The 23,658-nt window shown below is 36.1% G+C and overlaps 2 long non-coding RNA genes across 7 annotated transcripts; both read right to left on the bottom strand.

Moving 5' to 3' along the window:
* Positions 1-6,080: 6,080 nt before the first annotated feature.
* Positions 6,081-8,117, bottom strand: LOC110867980. The gene is made up of 5 exons (XR_002552053.2): positions 8,015-8,117; positions 7,679-7,834; positions 7,005-7,197; positions 6,830-6,910; positions 6,081-6,433 (listed from the first exon to the last, which is right to left on the bottom strand). It is a non-coding gene; the product is annotated as an uncharacterized LOC110867980 (long non-coding RNA).
* Positions 8,118-11,511: 3,394 nt separating this feature from the next.
* On the bottom strand, positions 11,512-16,970 carry LOC110867981. Of its 6 annotated transcripts, none has more exons than XR_004862043.1 (7): positions 16,374-16,850; positions 14,970-16,263; positions 14,726-14,827; positions 13,796-13,896; positions 12,336-13,658; positions 11,627-11,710; positions 11,512-11,526 (listed from the first exon to the last, which is right to left on the bottom strand). It is a non-coding gene; the product is annotated as an uncharacterized LOC110867981 (long non-coding RNA). The 6 variants fall into 6 exon arrangements; XR_004862046.1 differs by lacking the exon at positions 11,512-11,526 and having other exon boundaries at positions 11,639-11,710; positions 14,970-15,098; positions 15,182-16,263; XR_004862044.1 differs by lacking the exon at positions 11,512-11,526 and adding an exon at positions 16,857-16,929 and having other exon boundaries at positions 11,643-11,710; positions 16,374-16,786.
* Positions 16,971-23,658: the final 6,688 nt, after the last annotated feature.

A 23,658-nucleotide genomic window follows, 5' to 3' on the forward strand; every position in this document is an offset into this window, starting at 1 on the left:
TACGTCCGGCCATGATCTTCATAGCAAATAATACATAAGTGAGAGAGGTTCGCGAATAGTGCAATGACAGAAGAGAGTAAACACACAAGTGTTCTCAAGCAATAACGAATAGTAGGCAATGTAATCTAAGCATACCACGAGCAAAGTTCTATGTAATTCTAGCATGTAGGCAATAAACATAAACCTTATTACCTAGGATGTTGAGTCTTGCACGTGGAGCGAGGCGTCGTTGTGGATCGTTGAGCACTGTACTGGTTATAGTCTGGTTTTAATAAAAACGTTTTTCCCTTATTAAAACCAAGTTCTCTATAACCAATGGCTCTGATACCAATCTGTCACACCCCCAAAATCCACACGCGGAGTATCACCGCTTGGAGGCGTGACTGACCAGGATCAAACCACCAATCATATAGAACCATGTAAATAGTAAAAGTAAATGTAATTAAACCAAACCAATCCATATGAAAGGTGTTCAAAACATAAGTATAAATTCAACGTTTAGCGGAAGCATATGAGTAAAAGCCCAATCGTAAGTAAAGTATGAAATGTCAAATGTTTAATCAAAGCATTCACGATCCTTGTCCACAACGACCGCGCCTCCCAGTGCAAGCTCCATGTATACCTAACGACCTGCAAGGCATGTAATAGAGAGTCAACAACTAGTTGAGCGAGTTCACAGTAAGTAAGTTCGTAATAGTAAGTATGTTTCGTAACGTGTGGCTCTACTGGGCCGATAGTATGTTTTATTAGTGGGGGCTTCCCATAGTTGCATATACACTAGACTATTTGTAACCATAAGTGTTCTTCTTAATCCCGAGAACAGTAGTACGTACAAGGTTTACGTAGGTTTTACGTAAGTGTCCTTCACAAACCGAGGACAGTGGTACGCGGGGGTTTACGTAGGTTTTACGTAAGTTCCTGTCACAACCCGAGGCAGTAATGAGTGTAAGTTTATGCAGGTTTTACGTAAGTGTCCTTCGCAACCTGAGGACAGTGATGAGTACAAGTATACGTAGGTTTTACGTATGTATCCTTAGCATTCCGAGGACGATGGTAGATAGTCTAGTAACAGTGTAAGTACAGGTATCTATTCAATCTCATTCCTTCAATCCCATTCCCAAACCCCGGGAATCCCATGCCTTGGTAAGAGTGTGAACTCACCTTGATTTGCTCGGTTTGTTAGTGCTTCTAGTGTAAATAAATGATTAGGTCCGTTACACAAGACCTAGGGTACATTGCACATAAACTCGATGTAAGTGTTTATATTTAATTAGGGTTTACAAGTCTTTGGTATCCAAGCAACTGTGTTCTGTGTGATAATTGTTTACCAATTGACATGCCAAAGATCGCACGGTAACATACCGTAACATACAGCAACATACAGTAGGTAACATACAGTAACATACATACAGTGGTGGCAGGATAAGTGTTTTTCATTCAACATTTGCTTGATTCTGTTAACAACTCAACAACTCGGATTGTATAAACATTAATAAAGCTCAGACTACACATCACTTGAAAGGTTCGGACCATGTATATCTTATAAAGTTCGGACAACCTTCCCCTTATAAAAACTCGGATTAGGCATTTCCTCTTATAATTCGGACCATACATATCAACCAAACATTCGGACAAGGCATCAAACGTAACATTCGGACAAGGCATCATGTATAAAACTCGGACAAGGCTTCTTAGTTAAAAACTCGGACCATATACATGGCTTAAAACTCGGATAAGCATCATACTTTAAAACTCGGACAAGATCATCAAGCACAAACTGGACTAGATCATCAAGTAACAAAGCTCGGATCCAAACATATGTATAAAGTTCGGACCTTTCTAACATGTGTAAAGTTCGGACCTTATATCCTTTTGTAACAGTCGGACTATATATGTACAATAAAATTCGGACCATATAGAGTTTAATCAAAACTCAGACTATGCTTCTCATATAAAATTCGGACCATGTGTTTACAATTAAAACTCAGATCATACATTCACATAAAATTCGGACCTTCATGTGTTCAAAACTCGGATTACACATACCAATAAAATTCGGACTTTGTGACTTCACAAAACCCTGACGCTTAACTCTGAGTTATCAATATGCGTGAATTTCAAAACCATGTTACAGAATCAATGGAACAGTTACACTTACGATCAAGAAACCCTAATTTCATACATTTGCATTGCAGTAATCTAATCATCAATCAACATCTCTATCATAACAGGCATCTTAGTGTCAGGCAAGTGATTACACAACCAATCATATCCATTTCACAATAATCAGAATCAATCAATAAACACAGAACTATTGTATGTAGAACTAGGGTTTGCAAGAATCAATTAACCAATGATTAACAACAAACAATCATTAAACATTTACCTTAGATTGATTCTAGATGGATTGGAAGATCAAGATTGATGCAAGAGAACTTGTGTAGCCAAGAATGATAGCCAAGAATGATGTGAGAATGATTGTAGAGAGAATGATTTGAAGTGGCGTATGGTGAAAATTAGTGAGAATGATTAGGGTTAAGGGGTTTGGTTTTGTTTTCACTACTACCACTAAACACCCCTAAGTATCATTCTTTACACAAAATACCCACTCCACATATAATTTACAGTTTCATCACCAAGTTCATGTATTTGTCAATCATTCATAAAATAACACATAACCTTGCAACAATCACAATACACTTTATCAAGTCACAACGTATACAGTTACAACGCAAACAAATTGTGTAAGTAAGTACTAAACAAACAGTGAACGTGCAATAAATGCGAAAGTGGAAATCTCGGAAACTCGAGTTGTCACAAATACCAAAATCAATGCAAAAGTTCTCAACTTCCTCTTGAGTGAGGCGTGAAAAACTAACGGAGTGATCCTTTCGTGCATCCATGATCAAAATAAAGAACAAAGTAAAGCAAACAGAGGAAATCGGAACTAACCTGAAAGATGGAAAGGAAATATGGAGAAAACTTGAAGAGAAAACGAAAACTGTTGTTTGTCTTGAATGATGAAAATAAAACCCAAATAGAAGTTATGATGGCACAACAGTCATTAACCTACTCTCTGCAAAAACCGCTGACCTATAAACTGCCACACATCAAATCAGTTGTCAGTTTTCTAAAAAAAAATCAAAAAATTCTCAACTGATGTCAAGCTTTCAAGCCTTTAAGCCTTTAAGCAATAAAAGCAAATGTGCAAAAGTCAGAAGCCTTTGGGCTCACTCCCAAAAACCTCTGACTTGGGGGGCTGATGACGGGGGTAGCCCAAGACTAAATAAAATGACTTAGACACATTAAGGCTTAAAAGGTTAAAAGGTTCGAAGGTTGAAAACCCAGGAGTTGAGATAAAGCAGTACGTGAACAGTAGAGAGTCACATCTCTGATTGCTTCACGAAACTCCCCAGCCGTAAAAGTAGCACGAGTCCACAGAGCACAGCCTCTTATCCGCAGGTCAAAAGGCTTAAACCCCAAAAAGGGCAAAACCCCCACTGCAAGCATGTTCACTAGTCAAACAGCTTCCTCTTTGAGCGATGGCTTTCCCTATAAATTAGACGCTTCATTAAGTGTGAAAAACATTCTAGGACCAGTTCTGATTCCTGAAATCTCTGGTCATTCTCCTCTAGTACTTGCTTCACGCAAGTCACTTTCTTTCACATTCAACACACACATTCCTTTTGTTCACACATCCGAAACTGAACACTTCAGTGGAGGATCTTGAGCAAACAACCAAATTTAACTAGTGAACCTCTCTCCACGTCTTGCAAACATGGGGGGGCCACACGACCTGCGTTAGGCAAAGTTGAACCCTTCAACCCTTTTGCCTAACCAGCCCAGCTACTATCCTTGATCTATTATTTGTTGCATCAACAGGAACCATTGAACATTCTATTTTTCTTGGCCAAGCAACTCATGTTAGGTTGAAATATTTTTTAACAAAGTTAAAGGATATATAGTTTGTAAGATTTTAGTTCACGTTTCTGAAAAGAAAATAAAGGTTGTGTGTAAATCTGGTCAATGCGTAGATGGAAAAATTTACTAAGATAGTTCAAGTTCCTGAAAAGAAAATAAAGGTTGTGTGTAAATCTGGTCAATGCGTAGATGGAAGAATTAATAATCAAAATCTCCCTCACATGTCTCTCATAAGACCTGGATTTAACATGAATGCGGATGAAGTTAGTTTAGGGGAGTTAAATTGCAATAAATAGAAACGTTGATGTGTAAATTGTAAGAGTTTTCAACTTTGTAAAATATAGCAATAAGCAATAAATCACAGGGACTAAAACAACAATTTACTCATATATTAACGTGAGGACACCCTTTCATATATGTTTTTTAACGGATTTTTTTTTAATCCATGTTGTCAGTGGGACTTGAACCCAAGACCTTTCCTCCTAACAGGGCCGACTCAACCTTTTACGAGGCATAAAGCGAGTTCAAGAATTGGGGCCTTTTTGTAAAAAAAAATAATAACCTAAAGTCAGCTGGCTAACGGTATAACTGACCAAATAAACCGGAGAGGTTGGGCGGGTAACATGTATTAAAATGTCTACTTTTATAGTTTCCTTATACGAATAAAGATCTTCAATTCAAGTAGTTACCTAGCCAAATGCAATTAGATCATACTTTCTTTACTAAGTAGTTACCTAGTCGAACAGAATTAGATCATAGTTTCTTCACCGGAAATATAACTCAATTCTTGATCAAAAGCATCATTTGGATTATTGCATATATATAATTAAAGAATTAATTTATTAAATATTGTAGGCCCTTTATAAAATGTGGCCCAAAGCCATTGCCTCATTTAGATTACCTTTCAGTCGGGCCTGCCTCCTAAACCTAGGTATTTAAAGGTTTTGCCTTTGCCGATGAACCACCACCCTATTGGCACCCTTTCATATATGTCGATATAACTAGTACAATTTCCCGCGCATTGCGGCGGTATTTTGGTCGGCATTGGTTCGGTTCAACTGAAAAAGAAAACCCAAAAAATAAATTCGTGATATGTCCAAAAGGATGTCGATGCTTGTTTTACCTCGAATGGAAACCATATAAACGAATATCGGTAACAGTTCTGATAGAACCGATACAGGTACCAATGATGTTCATTGGAATCGTCGTAGTACTGATATTGAGAGAAACCGCTAATAGGTGAAGGGTAGTGTTTATGAAAAGAGGGCAAGTAATGAAAAAGATATTCGTCTGTTTGAAAAATGGAACTAAAGGGTCTGATGATGTGTTTTCCTGATAATGGGTTATCGAAAATAATCGGCGTGCGACCTAATACAGTGAGTAGCATGTAGGCGGGAAAACACAATGAGAGTGGTTGAGGGATTGCTATGTGTCTCAATTGATTAAATAGTATAAGTATAGATATAGATGTAACTTCTGGTATTTAATTACTAGGTTAGCTACCCGTGTGATACACGGGTGAGAACAATTTAATTTTGATAAGTATAAAAAATAAAAAAAAACAACAAAGAATGAAAGTGCATTTTCCATTTAACAATCAAAAACTCTTCTAGTTGTTTCCTAGTTTCCTTTTCTGCGTCAATAAGTTCCACTTCATTTCATGAAAAAACTTACTTAGAAACATGAAATATTGATCATGCATGAAAGAACTGAGACTCGTTGACTAATTACATATAAATTAATCTTATTTGAAACAGAGAATGTGCTCTCGTGCATTCATATCCCAACCTAATGTTGTTGCTATCACTTATCATATATTTTAAAGTTAAAACTACTATCTAGGTAGCAGTTGATACAACATTCAAAAGGTATCTTAGGTTGACATTGAAGGGCATGCATTGTTTTACCTTCCAATTCAGTACCACGTCTAGAATAGTTGCAAAAGAAATAAGTTCAGTCACTATATAAAGCAATAATACGGGTCTTTTTAAAATTTGAGCCGAAGAAAATGACAAATTTTTAAAAGAAATACGCTATGCAGGGAATATGAATAAAGTTTCTAAGACCAAGTGCTTGGCATATCTTGACCAAACTTAAATATCAAAACAGATATTTAATGTATCACTATTTACTGTATCATATATGTTTATACAAATCTATGATTTTAACAATAAGATAAACTCTTTTAAATAAGATGATTTAAAAGACTGTAATCATTTAAATACAAGTTTGGTAACTTTCAGCCCATTTTACACTCATCCAAATTGTTGACCCGTTTCATTATCATCTACTTTTCTACATATGACATGCTTGACCCGTTATCAATAAATTACAACCTGAATATTGACCCGTAAGTGTGAAAAATCTAGGACATATACATCATACCATCCTACAAGATGAAGCAACTCCGCCAGGTCTATCAAAGTCTTCTCCAATATTCTGTCATCTAAATTCATACTTTTTGAATGCTCTAGCATCAGAAGGGCACTTTTGTACAATTTGATGGTTAAATCTGCATCCCATGTTATTAAAATAACAATTAGAATTCCCAAACTGTTAACTTGTTTTTAAAATAAATTAAAGAAACCAAGAACCAACTTTTAGTCTATTCTACAAGAACAAACAATAAGCATTCTAGCTCGACACAAAATAACAGTTCGTTTTATAACAAAAGACATCATATTTTCAGCAGGAGTATAAGTCACAATTTTAACCAATTTACAATATTTATGAGTGGCTCAATTTGAGTTGTATTTATCAAAACCGGGTCAATTTGAGTCAGATTATCGAGCAACTCCCAGTCACCTTTAAGAACCAAAAGGGAGCCATAACGATTCAAGATTATCGATAGATTGTTGTTGTAATAGAAAAAAAACATGAAACAACAAACAAAATAATAGTGTCTTACGGTGGAACTAATATGCATCACATGGGAGTACCGTTCAACGGTCATATGCTTTTCCACATTAACTTAACCAGGTTTCGTTACCTACATCCGAGTTGCATTAAGAAAGTAAACATTTTAAATAATTATAAACTACGAAAGCATCTTACTATTATAAGAAAAAAAAAGCCAAACTAACCTTTCCGACATCATTCCTCCCTAAGTCAACCAGCATGATGTGTTCCGCACATTGCTTTTCATCACTTAACAGCATCTTCTCCAAATTTAAGCTGAAGATAAATTTCCCCTGAAAAGGATATCCATCCGAACCCACCAATGTAGGGCACATGTCTTGTAACTTCCAGGTTATCAATTAGTTCTATGACCTTCACCTGCATCAGATAGGAATTTTCATGGGTATGGGTCGCCTCGGGTTATGTTTTATCCGGTCGAAAGTCCAAGAGTTGAAAAATAACTAACCGGTCAATTAGGTAAAATGAAAAATAACTAAAAAGGAAATGGGTTAAAAGTCTCAGAAATTTATTTTTAATGTATTAAACATCATTAACCATATATTTAGAAAAACCGGATAAACTTGACCGGGCGTGTTTCAAAAAATATAGAAAATACTGATTGGGAGACCGAACAATCACAAAATCAATGGCTCTTAGAATTGGAAGTGCAGCAGAAAGGGCGTCCCTTTCTAACATCCAATTTCAATGCTTATACATGGCACCAAAAAAACACAAAATAATGATTGGGAGACCGAACAATTTAAACCTAATGAATCATGATAAACCCTAAGGACTCAACAATTCAAACCAGGACCAAAAAAAAAACAACTCAAAGCGTATAATACAAATTATGAAGTACCATGTGCTTAAAAAACAAACAACAGCAACAATATGTGAGTTAGAGAATCCATCGTCAATTCAAACCCTATTGTGACGAATGTGAAGCCTGCAACCACAATCCCGTGCCCTAGACATGTCTCGAGTCCGATTGGGGGTGTTACAACCCAAAAGAAGCCTGTTTTGGGGCAATATGTGTAAACAATATGCGAGTTAGAGAATCACAAACCTGAATCGATATGTAAACAATATGTGTACAAATCGATAGATATAGTGTACAAATCGATGTTAGAGGAAGCGATGTTTCAACAATTTAAACCAAAAAAACAGAAAATAATGATGGGGAGACCGAACGAACCTGAGATTAACTGTGGGATCGGACATTAGAAAGGTGTTGTCTTCAATATTTTGGGGTATTCATGTGGACGGCATTTACATTTAGGGTTTCAATTTGATTTTGAATGTCAAACATATAACTATCATGCTATAAAAAAATCAATACATTGACCATATTGGAAAATAAATAAAAAAACATTAAATTTTGACATCAAATATTTAGAAGTTTTATGTTCAGGACATTAAACGAAAAAAATCTGACATGTTGAAATGTAAATCTAAAAGTAAAATTTTAAATTTAAACAACATAGTATTAAAAGATAATATGTAAGATAGAGAAAAAAATTAAAATATTTAATATTAACCTATAAATAGTTTTCTTACCGATTCTCAACATCTAAGGGTGCACGGGGCACATGCGGTGACCCCATGCGGTGACTTCAGTTGCCGAGCGGGTATACCGCCACCATCCATAATTTACCGCGCGGTTGAGAGAGAGAATGGGTTATTGGTTGTCAATGTGGGTCCACCCTTTTTCCACCAATTATATTTTTTTCTTTTTTTATAAAAAAATAATTGTGTGAGTGGAGTGATGCCAACGTTTGAGTGCAAAATGAGGATTTAAGAGGAAAGTTGACGTGGCGCGTGCTGATTGGCCGTGAGTAAGAGAGGGGACTCCCCTAAGAGAGGAGTGCCCCTCTCACCCTAATGCAAGAAAAAGAGACCCAACTTCATTATTGGCTATCTATAAGCCTGCTTTCCCAAAAGTTAGGAGGCCCTACTTTTATGTATTAATCCCAATCATAAACATATTAATTAATAATAATAACATAAACTAAAGAAAATAGCAGTAAAACTTAAAAGCCATGTGTGAAAAGTTTCATTATTTGGGCCCATATTTTGTTGAAAGGCCAAATTTTATACACAACCAAGAAGCTTACAATAAGAACAAAAGAACCCGCTGTTACATATTAAGGCCCATATAACTAAAATAGCAGTAAAACTTAAAAGCCATGTGTGAAAAGTTTCATTATTTGGGCCCATATTTTGTTGAAAGGCCAAATTTTATACACAACCAAGAAGCTTACAATAAGAACAAAAGAACCCGCTGTTACATATTAGGGCCCATATAACTAAATATTTTTTCACCATAACGTGGCTTGTACATACATAAAAGTACTAATAAGAAGTATAATCACCACAATTACAAATCCAAATCACATGATCAGTTGCTATATTGCAGGAGAGTTTCTCTAAGGTGAAGACCATTGTCTTCCTATTGTATATCTTAAATAAGAAGCACGATAATCCTGTCTCTCTGCAAAATGTGAAAATAATATTTTTAGTAGGCCTATAAACATCCCTTTTTAATACTATTTTCAGTAGGCTGAAAACCAACTCTCATTAAAGTTATTGAAACAGAAAACACAAATTCTAAAGACAATCACACTCATCTCTTTAGAAGAGATAGTGACATATCAATAAGAAATAAAAGAGGGGTTGAAGTTTGGTCCATCATGTGTAGAATGTGCCGCAATGAACCAGAAGATGCGGGACATCTGTTCGTTCAATGCGAGGAGGCAAACACCATATGGCCGACAATATCACATCAGTGTGGAATACTTGCAATCTATGCTTTTTCCTTCAAGAACCTCATTAAAATACATAAATACGAAGTGGAGAACAAACAAAAAAGAAAGGCCTTGTATGCAGTCATACTCACGAGCTGTTGGATAATGTGGAGAGCGATATATAAAATACCTTTGAAATGGGTTAAACGGATACAAACAACCCAAGGTATGAGAAGTAGAAATCTCTACAGCGATTAGGCATGCAATATATCCAGGTTTATCATGGCAAACAATCTGGCGTACATTAAAAAAAATGCTCCAACATACCAGGGTATAACAGCCATGAAGAAACCAAGTGTGAACCATCATAAAGATTTTAGCAAGATTAGATCGAATTAGCACATCAACCACCCTTATTACGTGCCAAATCATAATCAACAATAATCTAAATTGATAAAGATAACGACTTATAAGCACCAGCCCATACCAATACCACAACAGCATGAAAGGCGTTTCTCTCTTACGCGTCTTGCTTCAACAACCACATAACATGCAATAAATATTTGAGATCTTGCTATCACTACAATTCTTAAAGTGTTGAATCATAACTGTGTTATAAGTTTTGCCCTAGAAATTGACGATTCATGTTAGTGTCATAGAGATTCATGATCTAATCACACATGAAAGTGAGATCATAAAGTTATAATATGCATTGAGTCTTTAAGTAGAACACAAATAGCCAGGCACAAAATTCACCTATATTCATATTACTAATTTACAAATTAACAATGCCATGATGAATGCTCACATTTACAAACCAAACACAGCTGAAGCATACATAATAGTTTTTAGCACACACATTAGTTTCTTCAATTGAAGAGTGTCATGTATTCCATCTCGGTTGTGTTGAATGTGGATCCAAATAAGATGCAAAAATCAACCCATAACATGCATTATCCACAGTACAAAACATTGTACCGTGCATCAAATAGATATTTGGGCTCATTTCATGCTAAAATCAAGGCTAACTTCGTGTAAAAGAATTATGGGACTTATAAATTACTTCCAATAATTATGGTTATTACCTTCAAAACAATAAGAATCATCCATATCATCAACGGGCAGTGGTTGAAAGTAATTATATTAGTTACATCTTGAAATCTATTGTTCACCCTATTATAGCCATAAGCACGCTCCACGTTCTGACCGACAAAAAGTAATGAAATTTTAGTTAATTGTTTACACAACTAAAATAACAAATTGATGTAATAAAGAAAATCAGAAATTGACGATAAACTTGAGATCATTATATGACGTAGCAAGCCTTGATTCAATTTTGACGTGATGATTAGGGGCGACAATACTTGACACGGCCCAAAAACTCACTTATAACTGGTCAACATGTATCAATCACTTAGAAAAAAATGGGTTAAAGGGTCATGTTCGGGTTGGCCTGAATTCATGTGTATACAGGTTAGGGTTGAAATCTTTCAAACGAATAATAATATGGGTCCGCCAACCCGACACGATTGACCCCTAGTGATATCGTTGTGTAGTGATTGCTTCATTTGACCATTGAGCATTATGCTAGTCCTCTCTTTATGGTTGCTTTTAGGTGTTAATTTAGAAAGTTTTTTACATATTTCCCCCTTCTAAGTACCCTTATTACATATTTACCCAACCCACAAAATCAATTACATATTTCCCCTTTCTAAACCATATATATTACATATTTCCCCTTTTCATTAAAATTTCAATTATTGAATTACTATTTTACCCTTAAAGAACTTATTAAATGAGTATTTACATGTTTCCCCTTTCTAATAACAATACAACAATACTCATAATCAATTGATCAAAAAAAAAGAAAGAAAGAAAGAAAAAACACAAACAAAAACAAAAACACAAAGTTTAAAAAAATGCAATCTTCACTTGCTCTTTAAGTGCACCTGTTTCTTGTGGCCTGCAGTAAAAGTGAAACATGCATCTCAATATTACGGGCTAAATTCATACAAACATGAATATGTTATTAAGTAAAAAAGAAATTAAACATCAATAGTGACCATTTTAAGTTTTCTTAGCTCTCTCCTTGCAATCCTTCCCTTCCACATGCATTGTGTAGCCAACTATAGATCCTTTCTTTAGCCCTTTATAACATGCAATTTTTTCATTACAACGACATCGAGTCTAACCAGAAGAAAACGCTTAGAAATGTTCAAACCTGTGTTTTTTTAATTGTTAACCTGAATTTTAATGCTAGTAAAACAAAAAATATCTAAAAAGGAAATGGGTTGATAGTTGCCCGACCCAAACTAATAGTTACCCGTTTTGACATGTGATCAAATATGCTCATTTCTGCCACATATAGTTTTTTTTATGTCTGCCATTTCAGTAATCTTTATAGTCTAGAAGATGCATTTGTTTGGAAAATGGTTCAAATAAAATCTATATTATTTTGATTATTTTTTCAGCGCTAATTGTTCAATATATATCCAAGAAAAAGAGCTATACGTTCTTTTTATTTGGTCTTCCTTTTTATTGCAGTTTGGTATAGTAATACATATCTACTCATCACATAAGGAATGGAATTGGTCAAAACTCAAAACACAACCACCAAAGTAATGGAATTAGTCAATGCATATCTACTCTTCACATACCGTGAAATCACTTATGAATTAAAATCATCACTGTGTCATACAATATCCCCTAAAATCCTAACGCCTAATCGCGATCTAAGCGGACAATGATTGTTCAAAATCAAGAATTACGTACCTTGATCGAATTCAAAGATTATTTAGGCCCCTGGTTAATAGTCGGCAGATGATAGAATGGAACAGCAAATGTCGGCGATTTATCTCTTTCATCTACCTCCGGTGGTGATTAGTGAAGGCAAGCGAAACCCTAACCGGCAGGATAGATAACTCCGGTGGCGATTGGTGAAGGCGCGTGTTACAATATTGTATAGACAGGGCAAAGGCAAGGGTAATTAGGTAATTTTAAATAAAAAGGGGAATATGTAATTGATTTTGTGAGTTGGGTAAATATGTAATAAGGAAATTTAGGAAGGGAAAATATGGAAACCACGTTGACCCTCAAATTAAAAAAATAAGACACTAATCAATAATTCACAATAAAATGATAAATGATTGCCAAAAAAGTAATTTTGAAATTTCGAATAAAGATTACTAAATGCAGAGATGAAAAGTTAAAACAATATATAGTTAAGATAGCGATAATACTTGGGATGTTCTGATCTGCTGCTACTTTTGGTCATGTAAATATTGCAAGAAAGAAGAGGTTTGATCAAAGAATTAAAACAGTACAAACATTTCTTTGGTTAAGATCAGATAAACATCACATACATGTCTACTAAGATGCATAAATCATCAAATAATGCAAGGATATACAAAAGCTTGGTTATAAATGGAACAGGTCGAGTTATCCAACGGATACAATGTCACCCAAAGAGTCCCCGAATGCTTAAAACTTGCTTGATAAAAAAAGAACCAAATGAAATTACATGCTTCATCTCAACAAAAGCTTTACAAAAACAACCAAATGAAACTATAAAAAATATTCAATGGTTCTTTAAGTTCTTGAAACTCGGAGGCAAAATGTTTTGATGTACCTTTTCGGCAGATCAAGGAGAAGTACATACAATAAAACATGATTTAGCACTCCAGAAAGATGGTTATATGTTAAGTTGTGTGGCTCAATTTTATTAAGAATCTCATTATGCTTTTCTTGAATGTTGATTTTGTCCATCGATGAAGTAGACTTTGAACAATAAATGACAAAAAGTATGGCTGATGTACTTATTAAACAATTGATGGATTTTGCAAGGGCCTTACTGTTTATCAGGCATATCTCACCATAATGATATAAATTTTGGATAAAACAGAAAAAAATTAATAGCATTCAATGATGCACAGGTCTGTTTAATAAAATGCTGTCATTTTCTACGTACCTGTATAATTTAATAAAAAAACAAAAATCTTTTACAATTTCATCTTCAAGGGCGCCACAACTATAAAAGATTTAACTCCTCTTTGGTGAAGGTTGAAATTTACGATAATGATATGTATCTCGGGACTCCTACAAAAGAAAGTTCAAAATAATTGGAATTAGACACTATTTCTAACTACTTAATAAATAAGAAAATATGAACCGAGTATAAGTTCAAATTTTGGGTTTGAATTATGAGAACATTATATACAGTTTTTAAGGCATACCTTAAACCCCTCAACTGTCTAATTGTATCCAGCAAACATATAGTCCTCTGTAAGTGTCTCCTCGGCACACATCTATAAGCTCAGCTGCATAAAACTCCAAGCTGAACCCATAGTGGGAAGTTGTTAGTAACTTGTATGTCGAGACGCTATGACCAAGAACTCATAAAGGGAAAAGATAACAATAGTTAACAATGTGGGACAGGGGAAGATATGAATCCTAGTAAAACATCATGAGCATTATTTTTTTTTAATCAACCTAACAGTTTCTGAAAAGAAAAGAATAAAAACAAAGATTAATTTTATGTTAGAGTATTATTATCCCAAATTCCCAATTCCCAATCGATGAACACATGCATCTTTTAGAACTGAAAAAATGGCCCTGCTTATCTTTATTCTTCAGAACAAAGGAAATATATTCTTTGTTTAAACAGATGAACGCAATACAATATTCCAAAAGATTGAGTATCCTTTCACGTAATCACGCTATGTTGGTTGTTTATTAACAAAGTTTCAGTGCATAATGCTATTATAAGATAACTTCATTCAGCAAACGAATGGAATACATCAAAACTTAAAACAATAACCTAGTGAAACCAAACCAATTACCTTTCACCATTTGTTCGTTAACCCTAATAGCAAAACCATATGAAAATGATTTACTACTGTTAAACCTAACTGCTGATTAAAGGCCTACCGAAGGCGGCTGTGAAGACCAGCTATATAAAATTCTGACTACTTAACTATGAAAATGATTTACTACCGCCAAAATTCATTTGTTAGCTCTTGAAAAATTAGAACAAAATTTTTTATATAACTTAATCGTTGAATCGAGCCCTTAACACCTATCAGCACCTGAGCTATGTGAACATGGCAAAACGTGTCGAACTGGATTAAACGAACGATGTAACGCGACTAACGCAAAATATGTACCTCTGTTCTAATAAGGTCACTGAACTGATTCAGCAGCAAGGGCTTCAAAGATGCAGGCATCCGCTTTGGAATTTTATTGAAACCATAAGCAATCGCCACGTCCTTTGGAGTTTGTTACAATAAAACAAATTTTACGTCAGTTATATTAAAAAAGAGGCATTGTTATTGGTGCTTGAATATCATACAAAGATTTAAACAACACGACAACATTATTAGTAATAATAAATGTACTTCCACTCGATACCTCTGCTACATCACATGCATGAAGAACGTCACTTCTGGTAGGGGGAACCGACACAATAAAAGTGCATTCGTTATCTTCAGAGACAGATTGTTCCGCATGCAACTACATTTTGTTCAACAATCCAGCAACCTGGAAGGTACAAATAAATAACATTTATCTATGAAAATTAGAGTAAAATGTCATTTTTCGTCCTGATGTTTGGCCAGTTTTACCTCCAATCAGTTCGCCGGAATCCTAATATAACCAAAAGACACCAATAAAATCAAAATAAGATGAGTAAGAAGAAAAAAAAACATCAATCTGAGGCTAAATACAAATCCGTTACAGCAAAAGCATTCCATCGAACTCAATAATTATATAGAAACCCAGCAATAAAATCAAATTCAGATACATAAAGCTCAAATCCAAGAACAAACCAGACCAAAAATCAAAGAAACATGAAAATGGCACACCGTAAAGCCGACAAACTCGTATGTTTTTAACTTGACCTGTTTGAGTTGAAACATAACTAACATTGACCCATTCAAGTAAATGGGTTTAAACATAACTAACATCAAATATTATAACCAACAATCGAGCTTCACGGTTTCAAGTTGAAAACCCCCATTGAACGGCTGTTTTTTCAACTTCGGTTGATTCATCGACGCCTGAACATTATTAGCAGAATAACAAAGATTGTGGTCGGAGTATGCTCTTTGAAGTCTTGCATGTTGTCTTAAATTTTGACCCGAGATTGATCGGTTAAGGATGTTTGTCTGCGTCCTGGTCTCGGGCTTTTGGTTTTCGAGGTGGTTAACTGACTGGAAACCGACAAAGTGCCGCACACCGTCGTTAACAACAATAGAAGCTTCACCTTTAGATTGCATGAGACATATTTTCACTGGAATATGAGTAGAGAATATATTTATTCTGTAAGAGTCTTTTGAAACTAAAACAATAAATCATTTAACATTATATAAAGACTGTAAGGACAGTAGTAACCCTGAGTTTAGTTGGCGCCACCTTCACCTGTTCACCGGATCGAGTCATTGCGTCCTTTATATCTGTCTGAGAAACCAAACAGAACACTAATATGCATGAAGCCGTCGTCGTTTCCATGAATTAAAACCAGCGAAATCACATTTGTTGCCACTGCATTCCTTGCAAGCGTCGTTAGAGTTCCGAAAAGGCTTAGCAAACTCCACCAGTATTCGCTCACCCTCTGGACCGTTCTTGTCAATGCACCGCTGCCCCGTCAAGAGTTCCAGAAGCACCACGCCGAAACTGTATATGTTGCTGCTTTTGGTGAAGTGACCTTCAGTTCATTAGGTAAATCATTTGTTACATCAGTTGGTTCACAACATTGTAGCCGATCATTAAACTATTATTATTGAATCTTGAATACTGAAGTTATAATAGTGTTACCTGTTTTAATATATTTAGGATCCGCATATCCTTTTGTATACATAACTTGTCCAGAAGAATCTACTGGCCCGTCCTTAGTTTAACAATGGCCCGTCCTTAGTTCACAACATTGTAGCCGATCATTAAACTATTATTATTTAATCTTGAAGACTGCATTCCCTGCTCAACAATGGCTATTCGGCGGCGGAGTTGATGGCACCCTCTTAGGGTTTCGGCGTCTGGTGATGAGCCCCCAATCATCCACCGACGAATCCTGTAAAAAAGAGACTTAAAAAACCCTAAATCATAACAAAATTGAGTCATTGAATTAGATCATTTGTCACAAAAGATGAAATAAAACCCAATCAAATTATGTATGAATGAAAAAACCTCAAACATCTTCGTTCAGAAGGAAACACTAACGAAAAAGAAACCTCCAGAAGAAAGAAAAACCTTAAATAGATTGATAAAAGGAAGAAGAAACATTAGAGAATGATTGATAACCTGATCTTCAATCGGAATTAGGGTTTGAATCGGTGGGAGAAGAACAGAGCGATGAGCAAAAACTGTGGCTGTGAAGGCATTAGGGTTTGTTAAAAACAATATATAGTATCCGAATTTAATGTGAGTCGGTGCAATAAAAACCCATATATCCGACCCAAACTCTCCCGGATCCCGCGTCCAACATTGGTTCTGGTTTGTGTTTTGTCAAAATTGGTTTGTTTATAGAGAATTACATCAATTCCCTCCCAAAATCAATCTCCACTAAATCAATGGTTGCCACATCATCAAAATCGTTTCACCATTCAAAGACACATAGCCCACATCATCTCATTTATTAATATATATAGATTGTTTTGGTTGCACTTTGGTGTAGTTGGAGGATGAAAAATGAGGTTACATTCGGGCAAGGATTACCAAGCACCACAAAAGTTCTGGACGAGGTGAAGTCAATGGCATACTTGTGGGTTAAAAGTCGGTCAAAGGAGATGGTAATAACATGAGAAGAGTGGTGTCGGTTTAGGTTTTTTTTGGCTAAAAGCTATGTAATCTCGTATCTGATTTGGTGAATGTTTTCTTGTAATTATGGTGTGTAGCGTCTTGTTACAATGAATAAATTTTTCTATCGGCCGACGGCCGTTAAAAAAAAAAATTAGATGTGAAACTAGTAAGGTACATAGGCATAGTACCCAACACACACGTGAATTCTCAATCTCATTGATTATGCTAATTAGGCACGTGAAATTCAACGAAATTGAAATTGAAAAAAAACATGCTTCGTTGGTTAAAGAGAAATTTGGAACTGAAATTACAATTAGGATTTTAATTCCTTGCAGCTTCATAAACATAAGGAATTTACGGGGCCGTTTGTTTACTTCTTAATGAGGTTTTTAATGGTTCAAAAATCTTAATGGTTTAGCATTTAATGGTTTACACTGTTTGTTTCGCGAGTATATGTCTGAATAGTTCAGACATTTGCCTCTGAATGGTTAAGCATTGTACTAAGGGGCTGTTTGGTAGCCTCTTAATGACCATTCAGATGCTACCTCTTAATGGTTTAAAACCTCTGAATGAATAAGAGGTAACCTCAAGTCTGAATGGTTAAGAGGTAACCTCTGAATGGTAAATCATCATATGTCACATTCTTCTACCTTCTCATTGGTAAAATTCTTAATGGTTCCATTAAGAGGTAGCCTCTTAATGACCATTCAGAGGCTACCAAACAGCCCCTAAGTCTGAATGGTTAAGACCACTAATCTGAATTGGTCAGACATTTGCCTCTAAACGGTTAAGCATTATACTGCCTCTTAATGGTTCAGCACTTAATGGTTCAGATCTCTTACTGGTTCAGCACTTAACCATTCAAAAATTGCCAAACAGCCCCTAAAGGTTATTCACAAACTCAATGGAATGTTTAAGTTCAAATAGAATTTATGTACTTTGACAAACAAAACCCTAGAAATTCTCTCGTTACCCCCCACTCTCAACATCAAAAACCCTTTTATTTGTTCCAACCTTCTACATTCGTTCCTCTAAAACTAGACGGTATGGGGGTGGCCTAGGGCCGGCGACACCCCGCACACCGCCCCTAGGTCCGTCCCCGTCTTCACCGGCAGCCCCTCGACGCCCAAGACGGGCCACCTCTTTCTTCTTTACACACACACCTATACACACACACACACACACACACATATATATAGGGAGCCGCTAAAATGAAAACCACCTCCAGTTGTAAGAACCGCGAGAACCACTCTTAGCCAATCATATTACGCCAACATAAAGGGTATTTTAGTCTTTTACCCCAAATGTCATATCTTTCCTCTCTCTTCATTTAATATACCTCTCTCCTCTCTCCTCTCTCCTCTCTCCTCTCTCCTCTCTCCTCTCTCCTCTCTCATATTTCATTTAAATCTCTTCTTCTTCAATATTTTCTCTGCACAAATAAAGACCCCCAAAAATCCTCTGCACAAATCCTCCTCCTCCCTCAGCCACACGCACAACCATTTCATGCACCCTTCTCTCTCGTTTTCACGGCCAAGAAACACAGCCGGTCACCGACCCCCGTTGTTTCTCCGGCAGAAGCGTCCCCCTCCACCGATTACCAACAACCACCACAGTCCAGCACCCTCAACGATGGCAGTTACCTTGCTCAGATCTGATAAAACCTTGGTCGTCGTCGCCGCCGTCTCATCCGCCACTGTCACCGTCTCCTCCGCCACCGTTCAGCACCATCTCTCCGGTCACTCTTTTGCGGCCTTGCTGGGTTTTTTTGGTATGTTGGGGGTTGATTGGGTTTGGGGTTTCTTTGATTCTGATTATGATGGTTTGGTATGCTTTGATTCTCTGATTCTGATTATGTTGGTTTTGGGATTCTTTATTTGTGTTTTTTGATGGTGGTGTGACTGTGATACTGACGATTGGTGGGAGGTTGGTCGGCGGCGGAAGACGGTGGTGGGAGGTGGTTGGTCGGCGGTGGTGGCGGCGAAAGATGGTGTTCTTGAATTTTGGGTTTTTGTGATTCTTGATTGTGGTTCTTTGATTGTGGTGGGAGGTGGTTGGTGTTCCTGATTGGGTTTCTTTGATTCCAAAAGTTTGGTGTTCTTGATTGTGGTGGGAGGTGTCGATGGTGCGATCGATGTCGGTTTGGGGGGGGGGGGGTGGAGGAAGAGGGTGTTTGTTTAGGGGTGGTGGCTACTGGTCGAACTTCTTGTGTTGTTTGGGTGGTGGCTACTGGCCAGACTTCTTGTGTTGTTTCTGTTGGAGCTATGGTATGTACAGCTTGTTTTGTTTTGATTATGTTTTTGTTGGGTTTTTCTTTGATTGTTTCTGTTGGATCGATGTCGGTGGTACCTGGACAGTTGTTTGTTTTGATTATGTTCACATGATGGGTCTGTACAGCGGTTGCCGATAGTGCCCGGTGGTGCCCCGTGGTGCCCGCTGGTGCCGGGGGTGCCCCGTTGTGCCGACTGAAACTTTTTTTCGCCGACATTTGATATTGACGATCGTTCTTGGCAGTGATGATGCAAAAAAAAACGTATTTTTTTATGACGATGGCACGGCAAGGATGGTGGAGGGTAGATTTTTGAACCCGCAACCCCACTTTGCAGCCTTTTAATTATCGGAAAAAATCTGAGCCAAACCCTTTTTTTTTCGAGATACACTTTTGTTTTTTTGGTGTTGTTGGTTTTTTATATTCTTTTCCCCCGTCGATGACAATAAAAATATATCCGAGACACCTACCGACTTTGCGATTTATAGGTGCGTTCGTCTTTGCGTAAACAAGTTTTCGTGTAAAAAAGTTTTTGTGGAAAAAAAGTTCAACCGTAAACTTTTACGTAAAACGTAAAAAGTTTACCGTAAAACTTAAAAAAGTAAAACGTAAAAAGTTTAACGTAAAACTTAAAACGTAAAAAGTTTTACATAAAACGTAAAATTTAAAAACATAAAAAGTAAAAAAAACGTTGACGTAAAAAACCGGTGCGTAAAACGTAAAAAAACCGGTGCGTAAAACGTAAAAAAACCTGTGCGTAAAACGTAAGAAAACCGGCGTGCAAAACGTAAAAAAACCAGTGCGTAAAACGTAAAAAAACCGGCGCGTAAAACGTAACAAAACGTTGACGTAAAAAACCGATGCGTAAAACGCAAAAAATCGGCGTGTAAAACGTAAATAATGTTAACGTAAAAAACCGGCGCGTAAAACGTAAAAAAACGTTAACGTAAAAAACCGGTGCGTAAAACGCAAAAAAAATGTTGACGTAAAAAACCGGTGCGTAAAACGTAAAAAAACGTTAACGTAAAAAACCGGTGCGTAAAACGCAAAAAACCGGCGTGTAAAACGTAAATAACGTTAACGTAAAAAACGGCGCGTAAAACGTAAAAAAGCGTTAACGTAAAAAACCGGTGAGTAAAACGCAAAAAAACGTTGACGTAAAAACCGGGACGTAAAACGCAAAAAACCGGCACGTAAAACGTAAATAACGTTAACGTAAAAAACCGGGACGTAAAACGCAAAAAACCGGCGCGTAAAACGTAAATAACGTTAACGTAAAAAACCGGAGCGTAAAACGCAAAAACGACGCGTGAAAAAGCCGGGCGAAAAACCGGCGCGTCAAAAAACGAGGCGTGAAAAGGTCGGGCGTAAAAATCTTAAAAATTAAAAAATTATAACAAAAATTTGATTTCAAAAAATTGATTTACATAAAAAATCTGTTTATAAATAAAAAATAATTAAGTCAAAAAACTAATTAATGAATAGGACAAAAAAGGTAATTTAAAATTAATATATATAAAAAGACAAAATAGAGTGATTTTACTTAAATACCCTTTTGTATTATAATATTAAAGACATAATAAGACAAAAAGCTTTTAATATTAATATTATCTACTTTTAATCACATCCATCCATCTAGTTGATCTGAGGGCCAGAAAGTGGTTCCCATGGTTCTTATAACTAGAGGTGGTTTTCATTTTAACGATCCCCTATATATATATATATATATATATATAAATATATATACATATATATGGGAAAGATCCACTAAAAAGTGGATTTTGCCTAAGTAGTCTAAGAAGGATTGTGATGATGACATGTGGCACTCCTAATAAGTAGGAACAAAGGGCATTTTAGTCCTTATAAATAGGTGTGAAAATGACATTTGGCACCTCTTTTGTTTTTTAGAAATACAACAAAAAAAATCTAGTACAAAAAAATATAGCACAAAAAATGTAGTGCAAAAAAATATAGCACAAAAAAACCTAGTACAAAAAATATAACACGAAAAAATTCAGCAAAAAAATGTAGTACAAAAAAATCCAGCACAAAAAATTGAAAAAAAAATTAAGACAAAAAAATCCAGCACAAAAAATTTAGTACAAAAATATAGTACAAAAATCCAGCATAAAAAAATGTTATACGACATAGAAATACAACACATTTTAATGAGTTTTTTAGTCTTCATATTTTATATAGCAATATGGTACTCAAATTAAAGATAAAAAGACGCTCGATTTTACGGTGAAATTTTTATGAAAAAATAATGTCGTATAAAAAAGTTATGAACGTTTAAAAAATGGGGGTGGAATATGCATGTGGAGAGAGAAAGTTCATAAATAGGATTTTCCCAAGATACCTTTGCACTCCTCCTTTCTTCTACACTTTCATCTTAGCCATTGATTTGAAAAATTAATGGTTAAGATTCCTTCTCATCCTACTTAGGCAAAATAAACTTTTTATTTGATCTTACCCCTATATAGGGAGCCGCTAAAATAAGAATCACTCTCAGTTGTAAGAACCGCGAGAACAACTTTCAACCAATCAGAATATGCCAACAGAAAGGGTATATTGGTCATTTACCCAAAACATCAAATCCCCCTCTCTCTCTTCCATTAATGATACCTGACATTTTAAATCTCTCTATATTCTCTCTCTTCAAAACTTTATTATATCTCCTTATAAAACTCCATTTATGATACCAGACATTTTTAAATCTCTCCATATTCTCTCTCTTCAAATCCACCATCTCGATGAGAGAAAGATCGGAGAAGGAGATCGGAGAGCTCTGATCCGGTCAGCGACGTCAACAAAACATCTCATCTCTTTAAAATTCAACTACATCTCATATTTTTCATCTATCTCATCGGTGCCCCCTGTTTTCCGGCGACAACCACCAGCCAAACACCCCCCCTCTATACAGTAATCGCCGGAGCTGTACGGTGGTGGGTATAAACCCCACCTGCAACTCCGGCCCCCCACAGACCCCACCTGCAACGGAAGACGGCGGTGGGTACAAACCCCACCTGCAACTTCGACGGCGACTGTGGCAGTGGTGGAGAGAAAGGGGACGGCGACGGTGGTGGTGTGGAGGATTGACGGAGACGGTGGTGGTGGTGGTGAGGATTGACGGATAAGCTAGTGTTAAGCTTTCTGCTTGTTTTTTGCTGGATTTGTTGATGTCTTTTGGGCTGATTTTGAAATTTTGTGGCTGATTTTGAAATTTTGTGGGTGTTCTTTTGGTGGGTGTTCTTGAATTTTTTGGGCTCATTTTGAAATTTTGTGGCAGTTGATAGGGTTTGATCTGTTAAAAAATGGCTTGCTGGTGCTTTTTTGAATCTTTGATGATAGGGTTTTGATTTTTTGGTAGTTGATATGTGTTTCTCTCTCTATGAAAAATGGTGGGTGTTTGATATGTGTTCTTGATTCTATGGTGATTTTGAACAGTAAACTATGTGGGTTTGATGTGTTGAATCTGATGGTTTTTTGATATGATCGATAGGGTGGCGATGATGCAAAAAAAAAACTGTATATTTTGATCACGATGGCGCGGCAAGGACGGCGGAGGGTAGGTTTTTGAACCTGCAACCCCACTTTGCAGCCTTTTTGATAATCGGAAAATCTGAGCCAAACCGCGTTTTTTTTCGAGATACACTTTGTTTTGATGTTGTTGGTTTTTTTATATTTTTTTTCCCTAGTCGATGACGATAACAATCTATCTGAGACACCTACCGAGTTTGCGTTTTCTGGGTGTGTTCGTGTTGCGTCAAAAAGTTTTTGTAAAAAAAAATGTTAAACCCGTAAACTTTTTAACGTAAAACGTAAACTTTTTTAACGTAAAACGTAAAAAGTTTAACTTAAAACGTAAAAACGTAAACTTTTTTAACGTAAAATCGTAAAACGTAAAACGAAAAAACGTAAAACGTAAAAAGTTTTACGAAAAAAAACGTTTGTGTAAAAAAAAAAAGTTAAACCGTAAACTTTTTAACGTAAAAACGTAAAACGTAAAAAGTTTTTACGTAAAGCGTAAAAAGT

Source organism: Helianthus annuus, chromosome 7 (genome assembly GCF_002127325.2).
Source record: "Helianthus annuus cultivar XRQ/B chromosome 7, HanXRQr2.0-SUNRISE, whole genome shotgun sequence".
Lineage (NCBI taxonomy): Eukaryota > Viridiplantae > Streptophyta > Magnoliopsida > Asterales > Asteraceae > Helianthus > Helianthus annuus.